General features: G+C 37.5%; 1 long non-coding RNA gene across 2 annotated transcripts; it reads left to right on the top strand.

Moving 5' to 3' along the window:
* Window positions 1-481: 481 nt before the first annotated feature.
* Window positions 482-2,118, top strand: LOC116733255 (uncharacterized). 2 transcript variants are annotated; one of them, XR_004341983.1, is made up of 4 exons: window positions 482-531; window positions 1,036-1,390; window positions 1,493-1,669; window positions 1,764-2,118. It is a non-coding gene; the product is annotated as an uncharacterized LOC116733255 (long non-coding RNA). The 2 variants fall into 2 exon arrangements; XR_004341982.1 differs by having other exon boundaries at window positions 1,493-2,118.
* Window positions 2,119-9,254: the final 7,136 nt, after the last annotated feature.

Below are 9,254 nucleotides of genomic sequence, written 5' to 3'. Positions count from 1 at the left end.
AAACCTCCACCTTCAACACCACCAGTCAGATGGAGGAAGATAAGAGAACCCTGTTGACAAAAAAAGTAAGAAAACATATTTTCAATTTTAAATATTCAATGAAATTGAGGTCAAAATTCTAACTTTTTCTTTTTTCTGTAGATGTATATTCTCTGTTTTTTAATCCTGTTATGTTTTCTCTTTATTTCATTTCTCCGTCAACTCATGTCACATGACTTGAGCTGACCAACAATTAAAGCAGAAGACCTGCTCCACCTGCTGATCTACTGGTTGTAACAGATTGTGGAAAAGGTGAGGACATGATGATGATTTGATCAGAAAGTCTCTTTCAATCATCTATTATTTAGTCAGAGATTAAGGAATGTGTGTATTATTATGTGATGATTCTCCAGCATAAGTGAGACAAGACAACAGCGCTGGACCAATCAGGAGAGAGAAGACACAGAAAATCCTGCTGGAAATCCCGAGATGAAGTTTCCTGATGCAACAGGGGGACACCTGAGGACACAGAATAAAGAAGGACCATGTGAAGTAGGTCCTTCAATAACAAACCAAGCATGAGTTGACCAACACTTAAAGCAGGTTACTTCGTCCATCTACTGGTTGTAACAGATTATGGTGAAAGTTGAGGAGATAATGACTTGATCAGAAACTGTGGCCGACAACTGCAAACGCGCAACAAACAGCAAAACGAGCTGCAAACATGTGAAACGGCACAGGAAAAGCTAAACTTAATTATTTTTACATTTTTCGTTTCATTTCATTGAAACCACAAAAAATGTTTCCACAATAACTTCCAATTGTTCAATATTTTTTTCTATCAGACTTTGAGTAGTGTGCAAGAATTACTCAAACGTGCTTTGACTTTATTGATCCCAAAGGGAAATAAAATGTAGTTGTAGCTCAGATTCAGATTCTTCAAAAGTTATTGCAGATGGCTGATTGCTGGCAGCAGGAAAGGTCTTTTGTAGCTGTCTGTATTGCAGCAAATCTGAAGAACCCTCTGACTGATGATACTCTGTTTTCACCATACAGACTCATGAAGAGGATGGTCAGAGTTGTCCATAGCTTTCTTGACTCTTATGAAGAATCCTTCTTTGCATCATCTCCAGAGGTTCCACAGTCGTCTCCAGAACAGAACCAGAACAAATCCAGCCTTCTTTATCAGATTGTTGAGCCTTTTGAGGTTCCTGGCTCTGATGCTGCTGCACCAACAGATGATAGCAGAAGAGATGACACTCTCAGCATCAGACTTAAAGATCTGCAGCAACTTGCTGCAAATCTTGAAGGATCGTAGCTTCCTCGAGAAGCGCAGTCTGCTCTGTCTCTTTATATAGACGGCTTCACTGTTGCGTCTCCAGTCCAGTCTGTGTTCCAGATGAACACCGAGGTATTTATATTCCTGAACCACCTCCACATCTTCTCCCATGATGGAAATAGGGTTTCCTGTTTCTCCTGAAATCAACAACCATCTCCTTTGTTTTGTTTACAGTCAAGATTAGATGATTGTTCCCACACCAGGCCACAAAGTGATCCACCAGATCTCTGTACTCAGCCTCTTGTCTTTCTCTGATACACACAACAACTGCAGAGTCGTCTGAGTATTTCTGTAGATGACAGAAGTTGGACTTGTGCGGGAAGTCTGAACAGTAGAGAGTGAAAATGAATGGTGAGAGTACAGTGCCCTGTGGTGTTCCCATGTTGTTGACCACCTGGTTAGACACACAGTCCTTCAGTCTCACAAACTGTATTCTGTTTGTCAGGTAGTCACAGATGCAGGTGATTGTTGAGGCTTCCACCTGTGTCTTCTGGAGTTTCTAACAGAGCAGATCAGGCTGAATTGTGTTCAATGCACCTGAGAACCAAAGACCCTGATCCTCACTGTGCTGCCTGCTTTGTCCAGATGACAGTGGGTTTGTTGAAGCAGGTGTCTGATCAACTCCAACTCCATGGCGATAAGCAAACTGCAGGGGGTCCTGATATGTGATCGTCTGCTTACTCAAGTGGGCCACCAGGAGTCTCTCCAGGACCTTCATGATGTGCGATGCCAGGGCAACGGGTCTACAGTCGTTATGACTGATGGGTGACTTTTCTTCGGTACCGGAACCAGGCAGGATGTCTTCCACAGCAACGGAACCTCCTCTTGGGTCTGACAAAGGTTGAAGAGATGCTGCAGAATCCCACAGAGGGACTCTGGGACCGACGCCATCTGGACCTGCATCCTCGTTCCTGTTCAGTCTCTCCGGCTGCTTCTTCACCTGACTTCTAGATACAGAAAAGTTGGAGGTGGAGGCAAAAGGGAGCAGCAGCGTCACCTAATGTGGTTGAAGACAAACTGGTGGAAGCAGAAGAGTCAATGACTGAGGTGGAAGATGGAACATCTGAGGCTTGACAGGAAAGCTGTGGGTCAGAGGAGGATGAGATATCTGGCTGCAGACAGGAGAGGACGATGATGATGAGCTTGTTCCTGGACTGAACCTGTTGAAGAATGTGTTCAGCTCATTTGCTGTGTCCAGAAACTAATACTGTTAAAAAAAAAAAGTCATGGTAGCATGTTTTTATGTAATAATGTGTATGTAATGTTTTCCAATGAAGAAGATATGCTGCATAATCTGATGTAATTACAAGGGTATTGTGTCTCAGTGCAAAAACACACATTTTGTTGGTTTCTGAAGAGTAAAAATTGAACAAATGTGTTAATCACTTAAAGATTAAGTTTATATTTCACAGTCATCACAATGCTAAAGAAAAGTCTCACAACAGTGTGAAAATCATGTTGTGGGAGGAAGATATTAAAGAATGTAATATATTTTGCAGTGTCATAGGTTATTTCTATGTATTATGATGTAATATAATACATGTATTTTTGGACTTATTGTATTCTGTTTTATTTTTGTGTGTAACTTTCACTTGACTTGTGAAAGCATGGAAAGTAATTAAGCTGATCGTAGAGTAAAATAACATTTAAGTTGTAAGCAAATTCAATAAAAGCTTTTTTTTTGCCGTCACTGCTTTGGTTTTATTCAGATATCAGATTTGGATCATTTGAGATGGTAAATCTGCTTTAGAGCAGTAGAACAATCATTTGATTTTCTTTTTCATGCTATTTAAACTCATTGGCATGAAGCCTGGTACAAACAAGTTATATTTTGTTTGTACCAAAACAAAATATAACTTTGTTATATTTGATCAAATAGTTTTGATCAAACAATTTAATCAAAATGTTTGATCAAATTTTAATGATCAAACATTAAAATTTGATCATCCTTTCTGGTTTAAAAATAGCCTCAAATACATAATCTCTTCTCACATTCATTCTGTTACCACGGAGTCTAAAGGAACAGATCAAGCTGATCTAAACAGACTTTGTCCTGGGAGGAACTGACAGGACATGGAGAGCTGCATGAAAAAAGAGTTAAAGGATAAAAGCACATGGAGAATATGGGTGTGAAAAGAATAATGGACAAAAACAAATGAAAAAAAAGATTAAGAAACATATTTACAAAAAAAAAAGAACAAGGGAGCCATTGAAGAAAACATGTCAACAATCAATGCCCAAGACACATTTAGCCTGTCATAAAAATGTATTGATTGAGTCATGTTTGTGATCTCTGACACATTGACTGGAGAAGTATTGTCAGTCCTAGTCAGACCTTTCACTGTCACTGGCAGTTTTTCTTGAACCAAAAGGCTAAATAGATTTGCTTTAGTAACAGCAGAACCAGAGCAAATCATCTTTCTAAACAGAATCAACATATCATAGTTCCAATCCTTAAATTAGAAAAGCCGATGACGTGCAGCACAGGGCCGCCATTCAGAACGCTGCACAAGAAAAAAAAAAGAGGCTCTGCCCTCTGCAGATCATGAGTACAGACCAGGAGAGAGACCAGAGACAACAACTACCTCCAGACGGAGCAGGTACCTGCAGCCTGTAAGCCTTCGGCTCCCTGGGATCAGTCCTCATGTCATCGTCCATGCATGTTGAGTAGCGAGGCCTTTTCCTGCCCCCTGTGGCCCACAATGCAGAGAGCCGGGAGTTTGCCCAAAATGTTTCAGTGGAAGACTCTGATGTGTTTGGGGTGACAAATCCCAAGTCAGGTAAAGTAAACCAGCTCTTGTATCTCCCATCATTTATATGCTAAAATCGTAGGTGTAGTCAATGTTCCACTGTATTATATATAAGTAAATGTCACTGATGAGGTAAGATGCCATATCAGAGTTAGAGTAGCTTTTATGTTTGTTGTTCCTATCAGACTGATGACATGCTAATGCTCAGAAAACATGATTCCATTCTTCCTGTGAAGTTTCAGGTTACAAGCAAAACCTTTAAAACACCATTTTGTGGCTTGTCAAGTTCAGACAACAGAAGATTGAACAGTAAAACCCCGACTCATCATGTCTACTTTTCCATAGATGGACGTTCATTCTTGTTGAAAGAAAAAAGGCCAACAGCCACAAGACGTTCAGATAAAAATAAGGATAATGCAATTTCTAAGTATGATTTTCAAATAAAGACCTTCTACCTTGATAATAAACTGGTTTTGGGTTTATTAATCCTATAAATTTAGTAAAAACTAGATAGTTTCTTAAAATCTTAAAATAAAATCTTATTTTAAGATTTTAGTAAAATCTTAAAATAAAATTAAGATTTTATTTTAATTTCCTCGGGACCAGACCACACTAGGACTGTCTAGAACCGCCGTTCTAGAACCGCCCCTGTGCTGACAAAACACACATTTTGTTGGTTTCAGAATACACAAAACCATAAAACATTTCTCTATAATACACATCTCAGTTTAAAATATATATATATTGTCTGTTTTCAGGGGCTGTAGCAAAGAACCAAGGGTCAGATTCAGAAAATCAAAACAGTTTTAAGAATGCTCAAGGTTGTTTGGTTTGTTTTTGTTGGTTTTATTATTATTTTGTGCATGTGTCGATGCTCATTACACCAGTTCTGATGTAAATATCTCTTTTAAAATCATATTTTTAAGCAGTGGTTGGTTTTTAAATGCTGACTTTGTCTCTATTTATTATTATTGTGAATTAGGGCTGTTGTAAACAAATATTTTAGTAATTGAGTAATCTATCGATTATTCTTAGGATTAATTGAGTAATCGGATACAGAAAATTGATCAAATAAAATATTGGTAAATCTAACATAACAGCAGTGTTACTATCGGTTACCAACATCAGTCCAATTTTTCACATTTGAGCGTTTGTATCAGTTACTTTTTTGTAGCTTAGAAAATTAACTCATAACAATAATAGCTCACTTTCTAAGTTAACCTAAAGAGAAGTTGTACAAAAATCTGACATAATATTCAATTTAATAATAGAGGCAGGCTCACAAATACGCTTATAAAAATGTCTATACTCCAGCTTTTAGTTTATGTATTCATCTTCAGTCAGTTCAATAGATGAATTCTCACCTTGCCCAGTACCTGCCACACTTTGGGTTTGAGAATACGGGAAATGTCGTCTGGAGTTGGGGGCTTGGAGATAGAGGGTTATGTTCCATTAGAGGCGAACGTAAGCGTGTTGGGGGGGAGACACGACCGGTAGACCAGAGTACAAACATAAGACGGGGGGGAGAGCAATATGGGATATTTACAGAAAAATGGTTAAAAAAAAATTCGGGAAGAGGGGATAAAAAATGGTAGTTTACCTGCCAAAACGGGAGACTTGACAGGTATGCCTTGCCCAGCCATTTATAGCCTTTGTGTCCTTGTTAGCAACGGGATTTGACACCTTCGTTCGTCACACTCAGAAACTCATCCACCAGCCAGGAATCGTTTCAGCCCGATTGTGAATGTCTTTTCTGAAAACCCATTGTATTAAAATTGATACTGTACAGTTGTACTTTGTTCTAAGGAAGGTTTCATTACTGTCTTTTTTGTTCATATGTTTATGTATAAATAAATGTAGCCCTTTATCATATTTTGTCTTTGGTAGTCTTTAATTTGAATACTGTAAAATTAATAAATTCTTTGCCAAGTGTTTTAAGTGGCTGTCATCAATTTTCCAATTTGTTACAAGATTGGATTAATATCCCTAGGAAATGGAAGGCAACTGTTCCAAATGAAAACCTTGCACTCCAATGAAATTGCTGTTATATTAGCATTTGTACAGACCTAGCAGAACCATATAGCATTTTATTTTGACCTACTGCGAATGTCGAACATCGGGCGGACATCTTGTGGTGGTTCATTTTGACATTCGGAGAACGTCGTCGGTGGACGTTCAGTGGACGTCGTCTGATGTTAGCTGGGCAGAGAGTCATCAGTCAGAGGCTTCTTCAAAATGCTGCAATACAGACCGCTACAAAAAAAAATTCCTGTCAACAGTAATCAGCCATCTACAATAACTCTTTGAAGAATCTGAATTGATGAGCTGTCATGTTCTGTGTTTTCTGTGTACTTATTTAGAGTTTTCTGTGTCCCCGAGTCTTCGTGTTGTCCTGTCTTCCCCTTGATTGTTTCCCAGGTGTGTCTCTTTCTGTGATTACCCTCCCGTGTATTTAATGTCACCTGTGTCTCAGCGTCTCTGTCGTGTCCTCGTCTAATGTGTTCCGAGTCCTTCGTGTTAACCATTCGTTTTAACGGTTGCTACCGGCGTCGAGCCCTGGCTTCTGCTCGGCCGTGCTGCCCGTTGATTGGACTGTGTTTCTGGATTAAAAATCAACTATTCATCTTACCTGGGTCTGCTGCGTCTGCCTCACCACTCACCACACCCGCACTTCATGACATGAGCTACAACATTTAATTGTCCTTTTGGATCAATAAAGTATTTTTGAATAGAATTTTGAATTTTTCTTTCAATCTAGGCTTCACGGCAGAGAAAAGTTTCCCATGTCAGAAACTGACATAGTTAAGAATGAAAGCAGAAATATAATGTCGCACCAGTAGTAAGTTTTATAAATGTCTTTGTGAACTTAGACTGGTTGGCCAGTAGGTGGCAGCATACGGAGTGATAAACAAGACAACGCGATACTTGTATTATCTGCGTTATTTGCGCTCCAATTTCTCTGACGCACCAGTGCGTGCATTCGTCAATGAAAGCCATGGAAACGACGTTAGCGTTGTCAACACTATAAAAGACGCTGACCTTCTGAATTCTTCCCCCTTTGCGACGGGACTTTTGAGAGAGACGCCTGAAGGAGCCTTTAAAGCCTCGGACGGTTTGAGCTTGTCGAGAAGTCTGCTGTGCAAAACTTGCTAAAGAAGCACTTGCTGAAATACGCACTTGCTGAAGAAGCCCGTGGATAACAAACCTGCGAAAGACGGTTCCTGGCCAGGAGAAGCACCAGCAGGGTGAACAGCTGGAAGGTTAAAATCATTCTTCTACTATTTTTAATAAACGAAAGCAAGTTATTACAAAGATATTAGTGACTTGTTTAGTTTATTTTGTGTTTGTGTGTGTGTGTTTTAAAGAAATACTGACTGCTGTAGAAAAAATAGACGAGTAGCATTCTTTGCTAGCATAGATCGTTCTTAACTAATGAGCCTTTTTCTTGGCTGAATTTCGCTGGAAATGTCAATAATGTTAAACTGTGATGTAGTGATTTAAGAAATATATGTATTTTACTGAATTATAGTCAAATTAGTTAAATTAACGTCAAATTCCTGAAAAATTAGCTTGTTTTTTGACCGTTATTTTTTGAAAAATGCGTGATAAACACTCCATTGTTTCCATGGATACGCAAAATGAAATGCCTTTAATATTATTTTTAAAAGACATGTAAAAAATAGTATTTACCCTTATAATAGCCAATAATTTAATTGTTTAGTTTCTTTATTTTTTCAAGATAGGGACATGTTGGTGTGTTTGTTTCTTTGTCTAAGAGTTTCAGGTTTGATGACTTTGGTGTCCAATTCTTGGTAAACTGGATGGTTCTTTGTCCATTTTTTTTTTTTGATAAATGCCTAGACAAACATATTTAGTTTCCATTGATACATTGGTGACATTATTTAAAATGACTTCACTAAAAAATTAAGAAACACTTTGCAAACATGTGCCTCCTCCTATTTAATGATAGACTTTAATATGTGTGTTTAGTTTGAATTATAGTCAAATTAGTGAAGTAATTTTAAAAGGAAAAAAAACATTATTTGAGTTGGTTAAAGTCAGCTTTGATGAATTCTGGCTCTTTGTTTAGGAAGGCATAATTTGCATTTTTGGGCTGCAACATATTTGTGAGTTAGTTGAATTTGTATTGTGATTCATATGCTAGTTATTTGACATTTTGGAAAATGTCAGTAATGCTGTTTGTAGTTGTTTTGGTTTGAAAGAAGTTTTGGAACCAGCTTTTTGAAAAATGTGGTATGTGTAGTCTCCATGGATACATTGAGTCAGTAATGCTGTTTGTAGTTGTTTTGGTTTGAAAGAAGTTTTGGAACCAGCTTTTTGAAAAATGTGGTATGTGTAGTCTCCATGGATACATTGATTAAATAACAACATACAACTTTATTCTTATAAAAAATCATTAAAGAACAATCAATGTGTGCCTGTTGATTTTACAAAGTAACTAAATTATTTAGTTTATTGTAATTACTCAAGACCAGAAAAACAGCCTTTTGTTCCATTGCATTTTAGTGACATATCATTTTCAGAAGTTACTTGAATGTTAACAGTGAATGTTAAAATTTATTAGAAAAACAATCATCTCAGGTTCAGTTGGTCCAGTTGTGATTCATTTGTTAGTTAAAATCTTGGAGGATTGTGGGGGTTTGACACGGTTTATGTGGTTTAAAAAGTTAGTTCTGGGTTTAGAAAATCTGTTTTGTTTTATTCAGATCTTTGGAATAAGAAGTCAGTGCCTGGTCCAGGTTTCAAAAAATGCCTCATTAACACATTTGGTCTCCTTGGATACGTTGCTTGAAATAAAACCTTAATACTTGAATATTAGAAATGTTTTAGATATATATTTCTCCTGTATTATTTCTAAGTAGTTTAGTTTATATTTAAACTTATTAGTTTGCTTTTTCTAAGAAAGAGGAGTTTTCAATAATTAGTTGTTTACGAAATGCTGTGTTGGTCCTTTGCATGTTTGGAGCTGTAATATATTTTCACGCTGATTACATTTTCAGAAAGAGTCTGCAATATTAATAGTGGTGTGGTGATTGGAAAACTTTTTATTTTAGTTTGAGAGAATTACTTTTAGAGAATCCATTTTGTTGATGTTTTTTGTCTCCATGGAGATGGTCATATTGAAAGAAGCATTTGGAGCAATATAATTGTGTGAACATTCCTCT

The sequence above is a fragment of the Xiphophorus hellerii genome, chromosome 14, assembly GCF_003331165.1.
Source record: "Xiphophorus hellerii strain 12219 chromosome 14, Xiphophorus_hellerii-4.1, whole genome shotgun sequence".
Classification (NCBI taxonomy): domain Eukaryota; kingdom Metazoa; phylum Chordata; class Actinopteri; order Cyprinodontiformes; family Poeciliidae; genus Xiphophorus; species Xiphophorus hellerii.
The sequence above is the reverse complement of the archived record's forward strand: the minus strand, read 5'-3'. Positions and strand labels throughout refer to the sequence as shown.